Source organism: Galeopterus variegatus, unplaced genomic scaffold (genome assembly GCF_000696425.1).
Source record: "Galeopterus variegatus unplaced genomic scaffold, G_variegatus-3.0.2 Scaffold1852, whole genome shotgun sequence".
In the NCBI taxonomy this organism is placed as follows: domain Eukaryota; kingdom Metazoa; phylum Chordata; class Mammalia; order Dermoptera; family Cynocephalidae; genus Galeopterus; species Galeopterus variegatus.
The window spans coordinates 86,804-109,234 of record NW_007727963.1 but is presented as its reverse complement, the minus strand read 5'-3'; the positions used below and the strand labels follow the sequence as shown (position 1 = coordinate 109,234).

The window sequence follows — 22,431 nt, the reverse complement described above, 5'->3', positions numbered from 1 at the left end:
TTGATATTAACTAGTAAAGGTCTCACATCACCAAAGAACACCTATAAAACCTAGAAGGACTCCCGGGTTCCCAAGCCAGGTGGGGGAGAGTGCCGGGGGCCTCAGCCATGCCCCCCAACATCTGCCAACCAGCCCAGCAATGACCACTGAGCCACCACAGGAAGCACCCCAGACTCCCAATCAGGGGCGGTGGAGGGCCTCAGGCCTCACTCCCCCAACACCCACAACCAGCCCAGTGACAACCACTGAGCCACTGACGGAAATGCCCTGGGCTCCCAAGCCAGGGTGGTAGGGAGCCAAGGGTTTCAGCCACGCTCCCCTGACATGTGCAACCAACCTTGCTATAACCACCAAGCCACTGCTGGAAGTCCCCCGGTCTCCCAAGCTGGGGCAGTGCAAGGCTGAGGCCTTCAGCCACACACCCCTGACATCTGCATCCAGCCCAGCAATGACCAAGCCCCAGTTGGAAAACCCCTGGTTTCCCCTGAAGGAATGAGGGGGATGCCATGGGCCTCTACCACACCCTGCCCCCTTCCACCTTCTCCCACCCTATTTCCTTCCCCTTTCCCTTTTCCCCTTTCTCCCCAACTGCTCCACAACAAAATCCTAGAATGTAAAAAACTAATAATATTAATAAATAAACTTATTAAAAAAAAGGAAAAGATCTAAAAAAAGAAATGTCCTTTTGGAATTAAAAAACAAAACCCAAGAGAGAATGAAAGATAAGAGTGGGAAGGGTTGATTCAGAAGCTTTGGCTATAAATAAAGTTGGCATCTAGTATCTTCCAGTCTTCCATACTTCCATCAGTATGGAAGGAGAAAATCAGACAGACCAATCCTCTAGAAGTTTTTAATACAGGACAAATGAAACCAGAACAGTCAAGCACATTTAAGGTAACTATGGTAAGGAATACAAACACAAAAATTAAGAAATATTTATGTTACATGCAAGCAAAGAAGAAAGTAGAAAATCCTTCTCAAATCCTCCTCCCACACCTCTAGCTCATCAGGTGGGTTGGCCAAAGATTCTCAACTCTCCATCTCCTAGTAGTGCCACGATACAGTAGAAAGATGTTGATATATTATCCTCAACATAATCACAAAGGGCCCTTGAGTGCCACAGAACAGTAATTTACAGGAACACTCTCCAAGTTAAGGAGTGTTCAGAAAAAGAAGTCTCTCTACTCAAAATTTAACTAAAGCTCTTACTTCCTATCAACCAAACGCAAACAGAAGGACCAACTCAAAAGAGGCCACAATAATGTTGCACACACTACTATAGTTCATTTTCTAATTCTGCCAGAAGGCTTACATTGCCAGGAGGTAGGATCCCTGGAATAGAAATATCCCCCTGTTACAGATGTCTGGCACCAATAACTGCTCTGGCAACAAAAGGTCTGGCAAGGAATGCCATGCAACCCAGGACACAAATATTGCAATAGAGGATGTCTTCTGATAAAGAAAACTGGGGCTTTTCCCTTGACCTACCTACCGCAGCAGGCATTGTGTGCCTGGGCCAAGGGAGCTGATGAAAATGAGAACTCTTGGAGGGGGCCTTTCAGGAAAGGAAACTGGGGCAGTCTAAGTGGGAAGGGGTTCTTCAGGAATGTGGTTCTTCCCAGAGATCTGAAGCTTAATGGTCTGCCTGTGACCACTTAATCCTCACTCTCAAATCTCCTCGCTCTGGGACCAACTCATGGCCTATTAAGAATAATTCAGACAGATGCTGAGATTATTTAGTCCTCCCTATTGCTGAGTCAGCCTTGATATCAATTCTGCTCCAACTTTGATGCCACAAAATCCTAAAATTGGATTTCTGATTTGTTTTCCTGTCGGACAATGTAATATCTCATTCCCAAACTAGTCCCTAAGTAAGTGGGTTACCACCCAGCTTGCTCTACATCCAAGGTCATCACATCATTTGTCCTCAATCCCAACCTTTTGACAGGGTCATAATCATGCACTGCTGGATTTACCTGAGGCCAGATGGCTGCCAGCCTAGGTCCCTGCCAGATGGTGCTCCTTGGTCCTCTCTATGTCCACTCCTCTGAGATGGCTAACCCAGATGGTGTATCATAGTTCCTGGGCATCATTTAGACTCTATGTCCTTATAGATAAACCTCCTAGATTCTCAAATACCATAGAACTTGAATCTCACTCAAACCTGGACCTGCTTCTAGCTTAGATTCTCTGCCTCTTCCTGACCAAGTATCAACTTTCTGGTCCAAACTTCCCCAGTCTGACCCACCCTCACCTTCATCCGAGCTCCCTCAACTTTTCTTGTTAAGATGTCAAGAAAAGCTCCTAGATTTGAGGTATGTTCTGACACTGATGATTTCTAATCTTCAAATACTGTTAATTATGTAAAAATAGTACAAATGCCTTTAAATATAATATAAACATTGTTAAACGTAAGCAATTTAGCCTTATATTAAATGAAGGAAGAGAGAGGGAAAGAATAGAAAAGAGGAAGGGAAAGAATAGGGACTACTACATATTTTTTATAAATTTTAAAGCTAACTCTTGGGTTACAAAGAGATAATCAATTCCTCTTACAAAATAAAATTTAAAAACCAAAACATATGTTTCTACATTTCCCATTTCATCAGTTTTCTCCAAATCTTAAGCCTTAAATTATGTTTTGTTTTGTTATTTTCATTTATTATAGAGCTGTCTGAGTATATTTTCACTACTACATGTAGAGATGCTAAATTGTATTGAGAATTTAACACATAAGGAAACTATTGGCCATAAATATTTTTCTACTGCTTTTCACCTCATAAAGACATAATAACCATTAAAAATACAGATGTAGAACACAATAAAGAGAAGGAGCTGGGGAAATTGATGCTCAAAAGTTATTGTGTAACTTTAGTTTGGATTTTTAAAAGTGGGCTTACAAATCTAGGCCTTCTCCCAGGGAGTGTTTTTAATTTTGCAACAAACTACCATTTAAAATAAGTCACCTAAAATTAGAAAGTGACAAAAACACCTTATTTGTCCAGAGATATCTCACTTCATTGACAGCTGTTAGCACAAAAGTGAGAAAAAATTGTCCCATGCACATGTACAAACCCTAATATTAAACCCTAATGACCAGCAAACTGTAACCAGGACTTCACCTTCCAAATGTGTAACTGAGTGAAAAGGAAATAACATTTGGAGGCTGCCAATGAACTAATGTAAGACAACTCCTATCTTGAATATGCATAATATTTTATTTTCATAAAAAAACAGTCCCTTACTGACTTGTTATCCTGTTATATTTACCTTGTATGGTTCTCTCCTACAGAAATATCTATAGTTCTTAGGCTTTTTTACCTAAACAAGAATTAATGCTCCTATACAGTATCATAATTCCTGGAAAGCTGATTTTTTCAAAAATCTATTTTAAAAAGTAAGAAGGTATATATACTGTGCTTACATAACATTTTCTGTAGGGTTTGGAACACCACCCAATAATCAAGCACATTCATATTTCTGCAATTCAATGTATGAACGTTCATAAGTAAGATAAAAACAAAAAGGCTACAAACAGCCTCACGTAAGTTCAAGTCAGGTTTTACTGCTAAATGAGTTCTTTTAAAAAATCTGGTTTTTAGATCTTTTTGGACTTCAGATTTCCAGATAAGGGCCTATAGACCTAAAGTTAAAATGAGTGATTAGACAAGGCATTAGAGTCCTTTTTCTCCAGAGAGATGGCAGGCCCACTGGCAATGGCACCGAGGAAAAGTACAATGTCACAGAATCAGACAAAAACATGTTCATTTACCTGGGAACAGAGATTCTTAATGAGCTCTATCTTTAAAAGGCAGCATGGGTAGCAGGTACTCTGTAGAAGTGTGGCTCAGCACTCCAACTGCTAAGAAAACAGGTTTTCTTTGTGGAGACCTGTTACCGACAGGTCAGGCTCAGCTTGCCCTCTCGCCTTAAACAAATGACCTGAAAGTCCAAAAGTTGATGCAAGGATTGTAAGGTTTATTCAGATTACCGGTACTCAACTAAATGTCTAACCAAGCAAACAAACAGAGAGGAAAGAAGAGCAGTGGGGTCCAGTTTAGCCTAGTCCTAATTGGCAGGGCCAACCTGTTCCATTAACAGTGGTTGATAAAAGCAGTCGTCCCCACTGTTTTCAGCATAAAGAAAAGTATCGACTAGATTTAAATCAGAAAAACAAAGCATAGCCAGGAGCCCTCCAGGGTGCACCTATACAGAGGTGGGTACAATTCAACCAAACAGAAGAGGGCTCAGAAAATCAGAGAAAGGTAAAGAAAATAAAGCATTGCCTTGTCACAATTTAGGCTGTGGACTCCAGAAAAGATCTACCAGCAGCAGAGACATGGGAGCAAAATAGTCCCAGTGGCCACCTGCCTCTTGCAGCTAGAGTCTTTTCTGGTGTCCAAAGCTTTCCAATTTTTGCAAGTGATTAAACTAGGCTCTCAGATTCCAAAGTCATAGAAATAAACAATGTACCCAAATAGTAAAGCAAGCAACACTTTATTAAAAGAGGAGATAGACTTATGCATAAGGAGGGTAGCAAAAGTAAAGCTAGTCCCCTGAGGGGAGCTGTTCAGGGTCTTTTACAGGGAAAGGAGTTAAGGGGTGGCAGGCCAGAATCACTGGAGGTAGTCCATTCTGTTCTTCCTAGTTGCATCATGGGTGCATGCTCAGTAGGCAGTGGTGTTCATCATTGTCACCCAGGAGGGTCATTGTAGCAGTCACCTTGATGCTTTGTGCACAGGTGGGAATTCCTAAAGGGGTCTTAAGGTTAATCTGTAACTTTTACAATTATAGTAAACAAGCCTTAAGGATTTGTTTTTTACAAAACAAATAAATTTACTGACTTTACTCAGTAAATATCTGTTTCCTTCTTATCTCAGTCTATTTTGTCCAGGCAGCCCATGAGGTAATCATTTGCCCTCAGGGGTCTCATGACTGAGGAGTGGAAAAGTAACAAAGTATCCTCTGTAGGGAAAATGGAGTCAGTCTGGTTCACAGGCCTAGTCTTATTCTGTTTCAGACCTACTCCTCTAGTCTCTTTGACCAGGAGGTAAAGCCCATAGATTAAAAACAGGGCATCTACTACTAACATCTACAGTCTCTTTCATATTTATGAATATACTCCTTTTCAGGTCACCTGCAATCTACTTATTAATATGAAAACTGGAAACACCTTGCAAATCCTGGGCAATATGTCAACAGCCCTCCAAACGGGATTTGGAAATAACGTGAGATTTATAAAATATAAAACTGTTATCTACAGACAGGAAGAATATGTATGTGTTTCAATGGATCTCTAAGCCCTGACAGAAGGAAAGATTTTTTTAAAACATACTTTGTAAGTCAAAAGTTAAAAAGTAACAAATATGCACATCAAAATATTAATTAAATAAGCTGCCCTAAAAATTCTTCAAGAACAAAGTACTTTAGTCATTTATCACACAATGAGGAAATTATAGGCTAAATCATTAAATGGAATTTATTCAAGTCCATGAACATTAATCTTCTTTATATCAAAAGAAAACAGAATTTCTCAGGTATAATTTTAAGTACACTTTCAACGGTTTGGAGATCCTCCATTGTGTGCAAAGTAGTTATGTGCATGCTAGCGTTTTTGACTTGTAGAAAATACCATACCTAACTTTAGAAAAAATCCACTAAATCCACTTTTTTATGCTAAACATAAATTAGAGCTACAATTGCTTTCTAAAACAGACCAAAATGTAAGTAACCTCACAACAGCTTACATATTCAGATACAAATAAATCAAGCTGTTCATAAAGACTTCTAGCCTGCCTGCCTGTTGTTCTCACATTTAATTTACTACATAAAAACAACAAAAGGTCTTGGCAAACATAGAAATGTAAACTACCCTGAATACAAACAGAGCCTGTGTTGCTATAATATTAAAGAATCAACAGATGGTTGGCATCAGGAGACTGGCACAGATACAAAAAAACTAGAAAGACAAGTAAATAAAAAGACAAATGCGTAGAAACTGAACAAGGTGTCTTTGAACCTCCTTTGCCATATTGGGAAAAGAAAAAAAAAAAACCCTTCTCAACACACAGAGATCTGGAATCTCTGTTAGGATTATGCATCTGAGGTCTTGCATGAACTACAAAATTTTTTAAAAAGCCTTCCAAACTCTGTATGAGAGCACTGTGTAAAGAGACAACACAGCTTAACCAAAAAAAAAAAAAAAAAGGTTGAATGATGCAAGTAAATATTTAAACACAAGACATCTATTCTGGGTAGTCTGAAGGCATCAATCAGTATCTAACCCCAGACCTGGACACGACCGACCTTCCTGATATGGTCTGACCAATACACAGCACAATAGCTCTATTCTCTCCCATAATCTGAGCACTATACTTTTATTGCAATCTGAGTTTTTGTTCTAGTTGCCGAATGATACTGCTAACCAAAATGTCCATATAAACCAAGTAAATCCTTAAGCTATGGGTCAATATCAAGTCCAGTATCTCCCATCTTGAGCTTCAAAAAGTATTTTACATTTATCCATGCTGAATTTCCTCATGTAAGCATGTGATCCACCACTCTTGTTAATAACAATTTTTGAAAACTGTGTATCTTAAAATATTATTTATACCTCACACCCATTAGGAGATGCCTACTATTTAAACAAAACAAAAAACCCAGAAAATAAGTGTTGGTGAGGATGGGGAGAAATTGGAACCTTTGTGCACTATTGGTAAGATTGTAGAATGGTACAACTGCTATCAAAAACAGTATGGAGGATGGAGCTTCCTTGAAAAGTTAAAAATAGAACTACAATATGGTCCAGCAGTCCTGTTTCTGGGTGCAAACCCCAAATAACTGAAAGTAGGGTGTCAAAGAAATATTTGCATACCTATATTCACAACAGCACTATTCACAATAGCCAAGCGATGGAAGCAACCCAAATGTCCATCAAGGGATGAATGCGTAAATAAAATGTGGTATAAACATACAATGGAATACTATTCTGCCTTAAAAAAGGAAGAAAATCCTATCACATGCTACTACATAGAGGAACACTGAAAACATTACACTAAATGAAATAAGCAAGTCACAAAAAGACAAACACTGTATAATTTCACTTCTAAGTAGTACCTAAAGTTGTCAAATTCATGGAATTTGAAAGTAGAATGGAAGTTACCAGGAGCTGGGGGGAAGGGAAAGGGTAAGTTATTGAGAGGGTATAGCATTTCAGATTTACAAAATAAAAAAGTTCTGTAGATCTGTTTCACAACAATGTAAATATACTTAACACTACTAAATTGTACACTTAAAATGCTAAGTGTACAATTAAGATATTAAATTTTGTTATGTGTTTTTTACAATTTTTAAAAAATACATATTATCTATCTCCCTCCCTCATTCTAGTTCATACATATGCTGGGCTCAAGGTATGTACTCAATTTTCTTGCATCTTCAATAAAGATAATGAACAGGAAGAGCCAAGACAGAGACTGCCTTTTAATTAAAAGCCAAAAATACTCTGGCTGTAAGTGGTCAACCATCCATCAATCTAAGTGTACTATCATCCAGCCCACATTTCTCCATCTCCCACAAAAAGTTATCATGATAGCCACTGTCAAATGTTTCACTCAGAACAAACACCATTATGTCTACTGAACTCTCCTGGGCTTATAAAACCATTAAAAACCATGTCTGACTAACTTAAGCTCTATACACCCTACAGGCCACTGTCCTTAATACTCTCAAACAATGTGTTTGCTATTTCATTCCAAAATTGTATAATTAAGGAACTTAATAATTTTCAAAATTTACCTTTTACCCACTGGGGAATCATTTATCCTATTAACCATAATGTTTCAAAAAATAATAGAAAGTTTCTGCAAGATCAGCTTCCCCCCCTCCACAGGACCAAAGCATATAATTTTTCTGGGACTAGAGATATAAACTAATTTGGGCCGGCCCGGTGCCGCTTGGGAGCGCAGTGGCGCTCCCGCCGAGGGTTCGGATCGCACATACAGACCGGTTCCTGCTCACTGGCTGAGCGAGGTGTGGGAGCAACACCGAGGGTTGCGATCCGTTGCCGGACACGAAAAAAGACAAAAAGGAAAAAAAAAAAAAAGAGAGATATAAACTAATTTAAATAGGTGCTTTTTAATCAGCTTCTCATGCATCTTGGGCTATTATGTACACTTTATAGAACATGTATCCAGTTAGGTTACTTTCACTAATAAAGGTTTTCACAATCAATTGTCCAAATAATCAAAATCAGAAACTCAAAAACCCAAAAGTAAAAAATTTTATTATTGAAATAGGAGATTAATTTGTGAAGTCCATAATAATGAGTTTAATCCCAAATTAACAAAGCATAGAAAATAAGAGTAGGAAGGAGGATGAGTGAAATGTTTTCTTTTCTTTCTTTATTTATTTATTGGATAAAATACAGATTAAATTAAATACATAGAATTTAAAATGGGATTTCTGCTTCAGAATCACAAGAGAAGATTAATGCGAATGAAACATCATGAGAATTAACTCCATTTGACTTGTTCACTTCCCACAACATTTCTGATTAAAAAACTCTTAGCTCACTAGAATAAAAGATCATTTAAAAATAAAAAAAAAAAGCTAATTTAAGTCAAAGCCAACATATACTTAATGGTGAAACACATAAATATTGACATTAAAGTCAGGGTTATTACTTATTTTTACCATTATTACTTAACACTGTTCTGAAAAAATTCTAGCCAAAGTTGGGGCAAGGAGTGGGGGAATTGAGTTTCTTTTTCTTGCCCAGTACTGCTACTGTAATACTGAGGAAGCTGGTCCCTGGCTGCAGGTTTCTGTCTATGTTTTTCTGAAGCATCTGAGCCTCTGGCCCTGACAGAAAGTATATTACTTTTCAGGGCCTGAGACCACAGTCACTGCTCATGACATAACTGCAGTGCCTTATAAGGTGGTGTAAAGCTACACGACCATGACAGTTGTCAGGCTCTTTTACCTGCCAGTAATACTGCACCAACTGGGCTGATTGTTGCACTAGGGCTGGGTCTGGAGCTCCCAGATTCCTCAAGCCCGTTCACAGACTGAGTCACAAACCCTTCACATGCCAGGCTGGGTCACCAGACCCCTTCACGCAGGTCTATGAGCTAGGTAACTGGCCAAAAGGTCCTTGGAGCCATAAGTTGGAAAGCATGGCTGCACTGGGTAGACACCCGAGGCTGATGCCCGCCCGCCTGCTTCACCAAAACTCTTTCTCTCTCCCCTTCCTCTCTCTCTGTCTCTCTCTCTCTCTCTCTCTCTCTGAAGAACAAAACAACAAAACTAAAAAGATACATTGGCACACATGCTCACTAACTCCACACACACACAATTTGTTTACAAAGGATGTGCTGAACCACACCCAACTGGACCTGTGGCTGAAGAACACAACAACAAAACTAAAAAGATACATTGGCACACATGCTCACTACCTCCACACACACACAATTTGTTTACAAAGGATGTGCTGAACCACACCCAACTGGACCTGTGGCAAGGGCCCTGACCAAACTATTCTACTTTCCCAACAGGTGGAGTTGGGTGAAGGTTTCTGTAAGTGTGGCCTGTGGTGTACCTGCATAATCACCTGCCTGGCTTTCAAGGAGCAGGTCACACCATTGGGCTGAGGAGGAACTCCTTTCTCTAGTAGGCAGTGCATAGACAGTGTTCTTCACTATCTGTAGTGATGTCAAGAGGGACTGGCCTGGCCTTCCCTGATGAACTGGCTATGATACCTAAAGTGAACTAACTGCCTTGTAAAATCTGATGACCTAAGGTATGTGGCCAATCTTCTGCATCTACTTATTAGTCATCTCTGGCTCAGGCCACCCTGGAAGCCAAGGCTTAGCCCATGCAAACACAAAAAACAAAGATAGGGAACATCTTTCAACTTACATGCCAACAATTGATCGGTAGTGTTTGCCTGGAGCACTGTGCTCAGAATGATTCTGAGACTGCAAAGGGTCCAGGAGCCCCTTTGCTTGCACCAGCAGTTAAATTGGGGTATAGGGCAGGATTTTCTTTTCAAGTCAATGTCAGCCAGTCATGGCTCTTCATACCTCACAGGAGCAGCCCTGAAACCATCACTTTACTTGTGCCCAGGAAGCAGGGCAGTAACGAAGGCTGACTATGGTTTCTGGGGGCCAGCTCAACCTACAATGGGAATCACCCAAGTGTTCATGAGAAAACTGGTCATATAGAAATACTGAGCCAAAGTTAGATTTCAAAGGAAACTATGGGGATATGATTAATCTCAGAACAAGAGGAAATGTGATGCAGTTGGTGATAGATTCAGTAAAAAGTGGTAGACAAGGGGCAAAAGACAAATGGGTGAGCATTTTGTTAGCTACTTCTTATATAAGAAAATGCTTCCAAATATTTCTTTTTTGCACAGAATACCTGCTTAAATGATAGGGACCATGTTGAAATAGATAACTAACTCAAGCCAAGTTGTTGCTAAAACACTATTTTAAAAATCTATAAAACCAGTATTTCAAAAATGTATAGTCTATCCTGCTATAGTGCTTGTTTCTAAAATGTCAATTGATTCCAATGCAATTGATATATTAGGGAACAACCTAGTATGACACAATTTCTGAATTTGCTCATGCACAATTTTATTTCCCAGAAATTCTAGGTAAATGCAGAAAACTACACCCAGCTGAGCCACATAGAAATACACAACAAAACAGTCACACCTCAAATATCTACCACCTTCCTCAGTTCACTACATTTGTTATGAGACATACCCATCCACATCAGATGGTAAACTCCAGGTCTTTTTAAAAGTAAACTGCCATATTTATTGTAGTATTTATCTATTTCTTAATCATTTAACATGTATAAAACTGCTATCATTTTTATTAGATTCCTATCTTTTATGTGTCAATGATGAAGATTTTGTGTATTGTGTCCCTAAGCCTAATTTTTCCATAAGATTTGTGATTTTTATTGAGTGATTTTGCATAGCACAGTGATTTTAGAAACATATATTGTGTTGCAGCAGAACTAACTGTATATAACCAAACTGATAAAGAGAAACAAGATCTAAAAACATAAAGACCTTACACAAAGTAAAAAAGCTGAAAACAGTTGAGACCCCAAATTCCAGGCCTAATGTATATTCCAGGGTAAAATTAAAATTTTATAAGCTTTATTTATCAGAGATACATTTGATGAAAAATGTAAGGATTCTATTCACTATAAGAAGTCTCTGGAATTTCCAGGACATAAAAAACTGCATGCAAAATTTTAGAAAAATAAAAATCACCTTCATTCTCTATGGCTACAGGAACTAGGATGTACTCTGTTTTATGTAACTTTAATAAAATATTGGCAGAAATTTACAATGCCATGTGAAATCAGTCAAATCTAGAGGGATACTTAAAAGCAAAACAAACTCTTATAGAACATTCTCTTGCAAAACTCAAAATACTTGTGTCACTCAAACCTATCCAGAAAAATCTCATCTGAGAAACAACAATATAACTTATAATAAATGAAAAAATATCTTTTTTATGAGAACTATAAAGATTAGCTTGCTGAAAAATGACTCCAATGCTATCTATAAGATAGGCAGTTTCAACAAGTCAGAGTTCAGAAACATAGCTTAACAAGTAAGACAACATAAGTGAATTCAGCTATATTTTTATGGCCTAGAATAAATAGAAGACTTTGTTCCTGAAACACAAGTGACCTTTTACAAATAGCAAATCGTTTCTTCCTCAACATCCATATTTCTGACCATGGCTACTTTTATGTACCACATCACTCAAGTTGGAATTTCAAGTGAATAATCAAGGTAACGCTTGTTTAGCCTAGCAGTCATTTATGTGGCCAGCTGCGGTGATAACCACATTATGTTCCTGAGGTTATTTCCCAATTTAACAATTCAGGTTCTTTTCCACTCCTGGTACCAAAGTTTAACTCTAGACTACCTGAAAAATGATTTCAATTAAAGTGAACTTATCTATAGATCAACTTTGTGTTTATTGCCCAGGAAATCATAAAATGTGGTATGTTAGAATCTCTTGTTTTCTGGCCACACTACAAAAACAAAAGAAGAAGAAAATAAGAAAATAGTTTTTGATAACTTAAAAAAAACTGACCATCTTGTTTTCAGATTGGATGTCAGTAAAATCACTCAAATATATCTGAAATCTCAAATAAATATTATGTATCCTAATGGCAACTAAACATTCCAGAGAAAATAATACCATTTTTGAGCAGAAACTAACTGCTACAGAAGTCTACAGAAGAACTGCAAAAGGTCTAACTTCTGTGGACCTTCTTCTCTGTGCCTCACTATACCTATGAGCCCCCCCCCAGAAACAAATTCGTTGAAGTTACCTTCTTATTAAAATGCAAACTGCAAGAATTTTCATCAAAAATAAATAAACAAATAAATAAATAAGGTGACTGACAAAGGAACAAAAGCAATTCAATAGAAAAAGATAGTCTTTTCAACAAATGGTGCTGGAACAACTGAATGTTCACATGTAGAAAGCATATCTAGACATAGTTCTTAACATCTTTCACAAACTTAACTTTTCAAAATGAATCATAGATCTAAACATAAAGTGCAAAACTATAAAACTCCTACAAGATGACATAGGAGAAAATTCAGGTAACCTTGGGTTTGATGACGACTTTTTATATACAACACCAAAAGCACCAATCCATGAAAGAAAATTTGATAAGCTGGACTTTATTAAAATTAAAAACTTCTCTGTGAAAGACACTGCAAAGAGAATGAAAAGACAAGTGACAGACTGATAGAAAATGTTTGCTGGTATCCAAAAGATACAAAGAACTCTTAAAACTCAAAATAAGAAAACAACCCAATTTTTAAAATGGGCAAAAGATTTAAACAGACACCTCAGCCAAAAAGTTACACAGATGGCAAATAAGCATATGAAAAAATGTTCAATATCATTATGTCATTAGGGACTTGCAAATTAAAACAATGAGATACCACTACACATCAATTAGAATGGCTGAAATCCAAAACACTGACACCACCAAATGTTGACAAGGAAGAATATGGAGCAACAGAAACTCCCATTCACTGATGGATGAAATGCAAAATGGTACAGCCTCTTTGGAAAACAGTTTGACAGTTTCTAACAAAACTAAACATACTCTTACCATATGATCCAGCATCTTGCTACCTGGCATTTACACAAATGAATTGAGAATTTATGTCCACACAAAAACCTGCCCACAAATGTTTATATAGCAGCTTTATTTATAATGGCCAAATTTGAAAGCAACCAAGATGTCCTTCCATAGGTGAATGGATAAACAAACAGTGGTGCAATGGAATATTATCCAGCAATAAAAATAAATGCACTATCAAGCCTCAGAAAGACATGAAGGAACCCTAAATGCATATTTTTAAGTGAAAGGAGACAATCTGAAAAAGGCTGCATATGATATGATTCCAACTATATGACATTCTGCAAAAGGCAAACTATGGAGACAATAAAAAGATCAGTGATTGCTGGGGGTTGCAGTGAGGGAGGGAGGGATGAACAGTCAGCACAGGGGATTTGGGGACAGCATAACTATTCTGTATGATACTTTAACAGTGGACACATGTCATTATACATTTGTCAGAGCCCACAGAATAAACAAAACAAACAGTGAACTCTAATGTAAACTACAGACCTCAATAATAACGTACCAATATTGGCTCACCAATTATAACAAATATACCACATTAATGCAAAACATTAATAATAGGGGAAAATGGGGTTGGGTGAGGGTGAACATCAGAACTCTAACTTCCACTCAATTTTTCTGTGAACCTTGATACCTAAAAAATGAAGTCTATTAATTAAAACACACACAGAAAAAGAAATAAGCTGAATTAAGTTTCAATGCCAAATGTCATACAATTAAATAAAGGTAAAGGAAATACAAATACTAAAGTTCACGTTCTCCATATGACCTATGCTTCTCTCCAACTTTGCTGTGAACTAATTCCCAGGGAGGAACTCAGGCTACTCTTGACACTCTCTATACTAGCACTGTCCAATAGACATATAATATAAACCACATTTGTAATTTTAATAGTCACATTAAGCAGAGTAAAAAGAAAGTCAAAATTAATTTTAATACATATATTCAACCCAATATATTCACAATGTTACCATTTCAACATGTAATAAACGTAAAATTATTAACGAGATATTTTATATTCTTCAAAGTCTTTGAAATCTGAGCACATTTTATACTTACAGAACGTTCCAATTCATACACTAAATTTTCATCAGAAATAATCTCAATTTAGATTTCAGAAAATTCATAATTAAAAAAATAGATTCACAAAACTAGGTTGTTCCACAGATGCTTAAAATTTCCCAATAACTAAATCAAGTATCAAAAAATCATTGTCCTTTAATATATTCACATCCATATTAACAAAAATGTTTGACCTTTTTTTGGAAAAATTAATTTGACTTTGAAAAAAATGCATATTACTTTCAAAACTACATCTATCCAAGTTAAGTAAATTCATTAATTCTAATGTCAAAGTATTAACAAAATTAAATTTAAAAAGATACTACATAAATTAAAAAGCAACTCTAAACTTATCATTATCAACAAAGCGTTCATCAAATTGTTCTTGAGGTTTTTCACAGCAAGTTTATGTAACACTGTACTATAATTAAAATCAACTGCATAGTTGTTCATTTTTTAAAATATGTAAAAACATTATTATTGATTTGTACTATTAAAATTTTCAACAACCACCTAGGTCATATAAATACTTTTCCTTTCACTGGAGTTTCAAATTTAGCTCATTTATATGCAGTGTGATATTGGTGAGAAAACTTAACTGACATAGATTTTTTTTGTCTTTGATTATTTTTCAAGCATTCCTTTCTCAAGAAAATCTTGGAGTTAGCAATATAGTAAATCCTTGTAAAACTCTGCTACAACTCAACCATGGACTTTTGGCAAAGAGCACAAAATCCATTAAATTCATTCCCTTCTATTGCTATTAATAGTTCCATAAACTGGCAATGATCACAATCATTTGCACATAAATGAATGAATTTAACAATTGAGTCTATAACACTTTCCATAATATCTACTTCAAAAAAACTGAATGCAAATATTTTCAATGCGTATCATAAAGTTGAATTAATCAATATGGAAAATATTAGTCTCACACTTTAAAAATTCCATAAATCTGGATTTTGGACCTATTATAGTTAAACCACCAATCTCTATGAAGAACCTAACCATGTAAACCATTTTTTAAAATCCTACACCACAAGTTCATTTATATAGTCCATGAATTGGCATTTCTTTTTTTTTCCCTTTTTGTCTCTTTTTTTGTGACCGGCAACTGATCGCAACCCTCAGTGTCGCGCCCGTACCGGACCGGGACCAGCAACGGGATCGCAACCCTCGGTGTTGCCCCCGCACCTCGCTCAGCTAGTGAGCGGCCGGTCTGTATGTGGGATCCGAACCCTCGGCGGGAGCGCCGCTACAATTCCCAAGCAGCGCACTGTAGTAGTGCGCCACCGGGCTGGCCCTGCATTTCTTTATAAATTTGAAAGGCCTTTAAAACTAACTATGGGAAGTATTAATTGGGTGTTATCTCATGTTGTACAATTCATCCAAAGCTAAAAAAAATTTGCAATTTTTCAAACTTTGACTCAATTAATTTTAGTTGTTAGAAAGGCCATGTATTCTATGAGCAATTGTTTGATCTTTCACTTTTAGACTTTTCCTCATAATTTTCCAACAAGATTTCAATAACTGAAAATTTTTCTTTTACAATCTATCCAAAAACAGCTTTTTTTTGGAGCAAGAACCAAGCTGGACAAAATTCACTCTCAGATCATGCTGAATCTTATTTTTTTTATATGATTGTACATATGGGTGGACCCCAGTAAGCACCTTCCAGGCTCCTTCCCTCCCTCATCTGGAAGGCAGTATGAGCCTGTCCCGAGAGTTGCTTGTGAAGTTGCAGTGAGGAGAGGCACAGAGGCTGGGCCTGGAGAATGTGCCCAGCCAGCCCCCGAACCAATGAAAAAAGCATATGGTACTCATGAAGATAAATGGCACTACACTCTTTTCCATTGGAATTTCTGCTTAGGAGCTGTACATGACCTTTTAACTTGTTCTTCCATAGCCGGCCACTGATTTTTGAGTTACAGGAAGGTCTCTGAAGATTTTTATCAATTGACATCACCAGCCAACTTGTTTTCCTTTACTAGCCCAGTGGCAAAGCCAAAGGGTGCTATGGAGGAACAAGAGAAAGCCTTGAGCAGTCCAGGACAGCCAAGCAAATGTGCCACTATTCCCGGATCTTTAGATGGGCATCTGCCCCTTTCTCACAGAAAAGGCTTACTTCACGTTATATATTGTCCTGTTGAGCACTGGCCTGATTTGAAAAGTCATCATGAGCTAAAACCATTGGATATTTGTGAATTTCCTTTTGGCTCTAAGCAAAAAGAAGTTTGAATCAATCCATACCACTACAGGAGTGTAGACGACAGTCTTACTGCCTGTGTTAGTGCTTCACCTTAATGAGTTCAATTCACAATACACCCTTCCAGTTCAGTTTAGGGAACCTGAGCCACAGTGAACCGCACATGCCACAAAATGCCACATTTTCAGATTTCTTGCACCAGCCCAACAACTCTCCCTTTTCCCTTATCTCCAAATAGTGCCTATCCCTTTCCCCTGCTAGAAACACATATCCCAAACCCTGAGCAAGTCCTAGACCAAGAACTCGATTTCAGCTCCCAGGTGATATGCCTCCTCCTTACTATAAGACACCCAATGATCAGATGGGTCAAATTAATTCCCAGTCTGTGGATACAATAATATGATTCCTCAAATTATACTCAGTATATCCAGCACAAATGTTCAGCCAGTTGCCTATGAAGAGCCCAAACACTGATGTTCAACTGTCTACTATGAATTAAACAATCATGCCGGGGAAACTTTTCATGCATCTTCTACTAGTGTGTTAGTACATGGATTCACAGAACCTACAAATAACAAAAGTAGGGGTTGCTTGGGGTTGTAAAACATTAATCGTAACCTGAAAATCAACTGTCTACTATGAATTAAACAATCATGCCAGGGAAACTTTTCATGCATCTTCTACTAGTGTGTTAGTACATGGATTCACAGACCCTACAAATAACAAAAGTAGGGGTTGCTTGGGGTTGTAAAACATTAATCGTAACCTGAAAATTGGAAACACTAGGTGACATATTGGAAAAGGTGTTCATCTAATGATGCTGGTGGGAAGGTGTATGCAGGGTGCCTCAATGACAGCAACATATTTATACAGAGTAAAAAGTATAACTGTCATCACTGTTTTCATCCCACCACTGTCTGCAAGATTCTCAGCAGCTGCAGCCTCCAAATTTTTAACAATCACAAATTTGTTCAGCTTCTGTCTCAGTCTGTCAGCCATGAGCATGAGACAGTATGAGCTCACCAAAATGTACAATATTCAAATGAGTTTTGTCAAGGACTGAGCAGCAGAATGTCAACAGAATCCCATGCTGGATTGACATTCACCTTCACGGGTCCCCTTCAGTGGCTGGAAAAGTCCTCACTCAGATGGGCTTCCCTGAAGCCCATATTTTCTGTTTCATAGTGCAGAAGTATTCTTTTAATTATAATATAAGAGGATTTGTTTTAATTTTAAATAAACTACCAGCACAGATACTGTAAGCTTATATAACAGATATCACAGCTTATTTTTTTCTACATAATTGTGAACAACACATTTGTATTCAGCTGATGTGATTAACTCTCAAAAGTGTTGTGAAAGATGCAAAGTATCATGCCCCAGTTCAGAAGTCTGGCATCGATCTTAAGCTGGAGCATGTTTTTGCCTTATTGTCCCAACAATTTATTTTTTATTTGTTAAACTTTCTTGAAAAATACATATCACGATGAAAAATTATAATAGTAGAAGAGGGAACACAGTAAAAAGTAAGTCTTGATCCTTTCTCTACACTTGATCACCTGGAAGCTGTACTTTTACCACTTTTTTTGTCCCACCAAGTTCAAAAAAGTACAATTCATTGCTTTGCAAGGCATGTAACAGTGGCTTAAAAGAAATTATAAAAAATATTTTATTTGAAGGAACACTATGCACTGCTCTAACAAGTACTTTTCAGTAAAAGCACAGTGATCATTTTCTAGATGGTATCTTAAAATTTACATTTAATACAGCTAAATATTTGTCAGTGTAATGTGACTTCATACAATATATCTCTTGTAAAACATTTATGTTTTTAAAAAATTATTACAAATACCTGAAAAAAAGCTTTTTATTGTATTTAATTTGGATTTCAGGATGCCAATTTCACAAATTACTTTTTGAATACTGAGAGAAAATTTGTTATCAAATTCACTTCAGCAAATGCTGAAAATATATCTTCATATTGTCACCTTTTTAATATACATATACATATTTTTAAATCTTCATATTTTTTATACATTTTTAATGTACATATTTTAATATACATATTTTTTGATATACATATTTTTATCAAAAAATCTATTTTTGTTTTACTTTATCACAGAAAATACAACTGCATTATTGTGAAATTTGTGTCATACTTCTTCCATTTTCATTTTGTCCTTTATCCTTCTAGTTGTGAGATTAGCTTCTTCATCTCCACTTAATTCTGCATCAATTGTACACTTCCTTTACATAATTTTTTTTCATACTTACATTTTTATACTATAAAGCTAATGTAATGATATAATTAAAATAACCATTTTATAATATACAAAGATAAATAAAATACATACTATATATATAAATACATGTATACCAAATATTTCTATACAATTACTAATTACAATCTACAAAGAAATCTTTGTAACTCATACTTTCTGCACAAAATATTCAAATAAATACATTACTATGTTACATTGCTATGTAAAAAACTCATTTTATTTACAAAAAATCATTTGAATGATTCCATTGACAGCAATTAAATAGGTGATATGTTTCTATATAATATTTTTAAAAATGCACATGCCTGATACACACCCTACAATACAACAATAATCTCTCACACAGTGCAACGGTAAAGTAAAATGTAGTCCTACCAAAGAACAAAGCTGTGTTATATGGAAAGATCTTTTACACTGCTTCAGTTTCTTAAACTAATTAAAACTAAGTAAAAGTAAAAATTCAGTCCTCAATAATACCAGCCAGATGTCAAGTGCTCAACAGCCACATGTACATGTAAGGTTAAATGGGGTTCTTTTAAAAGAGTTATTTCAGAAAAAATATGAAAGGTTTGAATGCAAGTACTTTACTTAAATTTTCCCATTTGGCCATCATTTTTTAAGCTCTCAATGTGAAGAAAATAAAATTATTAAGTATTATAGGGTTCAAAGGTACAATAAAGATCGCTAGTCTAATCATCCAAGCACTGCACTTCATTAAAGTTAATTTTCTTTTATTTTGCTAAATATCTTTTTCTAGTATACAATTAGAAATCTAAAAACATAGGAAACCTGATTACCACTAATTTAATAAAACTTTTATTTTTATTAATGCAATAAACACTAACACCGACACCAGTCCCCATTAAAACTGCTTGCACTGCTAAAGGTTTTACTTCCAAAAATGCACACATTCATCTCTCAGAGATGAATCTACGGATCTGAAATATTTTCTCTGGGCCTAGTCCGAAGGAGTTAACCGAATTTTTAGTATAAGGATTTAATGTGTTTGGAAAATTAGAGAAACATGGCTCTTCAAGTGAAATTTTCCACAAGATACCAAAGGGTAAAAAAAATATTCAAAAAATAACTGCTAGAGGGTAGAGTTTCTTTTTGGAATGATGAAAATGTTCTAAAATTAATGGTGATATTGCATACCCTATAAATACACTGAAAACTACTATTACATTTAAAAGAGTAAATTTTATGCTATGTGAATTACATCAGCTTAATAAAGCTGACATTAAAAAAATCCCCAAATGCCTCCTGCATTTATGCCCAAACTCTTAGTGAAGAAGACAAGACTCTCAGTGACCACATATCAGATAAACAATATTACTACTGCATATACTGAAATAAGATTTACTTTTAAAAGAACTCATGTAATTCCTACTGGTACTCTATATGCATGGAAATACCTACAAAAATATCAGCAACAGTGGACAGACAGAAAAGAAGTAACATAGGATTTTAACTTCATATGTATTGCTCTAATTTTTTATAACATGCATGATATGTAAAAAAAATAAATAAATGTTTTTGAAAACATAAATAACCCAATAAATAAAAATAAAAGATTTTAAATGATTGGAAACATTTTTCCAAAAACTAAAACACATTGGAAACCTGGTACTGAATCAAGTTTCCAACAGCAGAACAGCTGTAATCACAAAATAACTGCACAGAAAAAAAGAAACATGTAAACAAAATGTCCAGTTTAATATCAACCAACCAGCTTCTTTAAAAACTATATTTCAGCCAAATCACCATCTCCATGAAAAAGAAAAGAAAATGTCTACAAAGTAGGCAAACACAAGCCAGTAAAATACTAAGGGAGTCAACAAATTGTTTCCTTATTTTTAACCTTTAAGTTACATATTTTCTAAGAATGCCATGGAAAAAATAATCTTTTCATTTACTCAATATTTTCATTGAATATGAATGATTTATTGAATACGGAATATGAAATAAACTGTTTAATTAAATTATATTTATGTTCTACATACTGTGAAAAGACCTGGGGAGAATAAGACAATGCTCTCAAGGAGCCGCAAGAAGGCATTCCTCAACAGAAGGCAGGAGCACATCACAAACACCACTTTCATGTGGAAGGTCCAACAAAGCCACTGCCCCTGCCACTGCCACCACAAGGGCGGCTCACTGCCATAGTAGCAGGTACAGCCACCATGCAGGCTGCCCATCTTGCCCTCAACTGCATTGACATGAGGAGCGTCCCAAGCAGAGCCTAGGATAAGAGGATGAAGTCTCTCTCCTCAAAGCCCATTCCAGAATAATAAAAGCAGCAACTGCTCTACAGATGACCATACATCAATGTACAGATACTAGAAATACAAAACAACAACAACAAAACAACAAAAAAGAAAATATGACACCACCAAAGGAATACAGTAATTCTCAAGTACTGTACAGTTCCTCTATAAAGCAGAAAACCTTTGAAATGGCTGAAAAGGAAATAAAAAATAATAAAAAGGAATAATAAAAAAAGAGAGAGAGAAGACCCAAATAACAAAAATAAGAAATGAAAAAGGAGACACTACAACCAATTCCACAATAATACAAAGAATTATTAGAGACTATTATAAACCACTATATGCCAACAAATTTGAAAACATGAAAGAAATGGATAAATTTATAGACACATACAAACTACCAAAACTGAGCCAAGAAGAAAGAGAAAACCTGAACAGATCAATAACAAGCAGCAATATTGAAGCATTAATCGGCATTCTCCAAGCAAAGAAAAGCCCAGGACCAAAATAAAATACCTAGAAATAAATTTACCATAAAAAGCCCAAAATAAAATACCTAGAAATAAATTTAACCAAGGAGGTGAAAGAGCTCTACAACAAGAACTACAACTCACTGCTGAGCGAAATTAAAGAGGATACAAAAAGATGGAAAGACATTCTATTCTTGGATTGGAAGAATTAACATTGTGAAAATGTCAATATTACCCAAAGTTATCTACAGGTTCAGTGCAATCCCAATCAAAATTCTTCACAGAAACAACAAAAAACAATCCTAACATTTATATGGAACAAAACACCCCAAATAACCAAAACAATGCTGAGCAAAAAATTTAAAGCCAGAGGTATGATATGACCTGACTTCAAACAATATTACAAAGCTATAGTAACCCAAACAGCATGGTACTGGCATAGAACAGACACTCGAATGAATGGAACAGAATAGAGAACCCAGAAATCAACCCATATACTTACAGCCAACTGATCTTTGACAAAGGCAACAAAATGTACAATGTGGAAAAGCCTGCCTCTTTAATAAATGGTGCTGGGAAAACGGGACAACCATAGGTAGACCCATACGTCTCACCATATAGCAAAATCAACTCAAAATGGATTAAAGACTTAAATATAAGACCAGAAACTATAAAACTCCTAAAAGAAAACATAGGAGAAACACTTCAGGAAGTAGGACTGGGCAAAGACTTTATGAGTAAGACCTCAAAAGCACAGACAGCAAATGGAAAAGTAAACAAATGGAAGTATATCAAATTAAAAAGCTTCTGTACAGCAAAAGAAACAATTAACAGAGTGAGAAGACAACCTACAGAATGGGAGAAAATATTTGCAAACTATGCATTCAGCAAGGGATTAGTATCCAGAATATACAAGGAATTCAAACAACTTAACATTA

The 22,431-nt window shown here is 36.1% G+C and overlaps 1 protein-coding gene and 1 pseudogene across 2 annotated transcripts in view; one reads left to right on the top strand and one right to left on the bottom strand.

Annotated features, from left to right (window-relative positions):
• PRDM5 (PR domain containing 5) overlaps positions 1 to 22,431 on the bottom strand; it is a 227,010-nt gene that overhangs the window by 163,791 nt on the left and 40,788 nt on the right. The window lies entirely within an intron of this gene.
• On the top strand, positions 15,977 to 18,699 carry LOC103595809 (annotated as a pseudogene).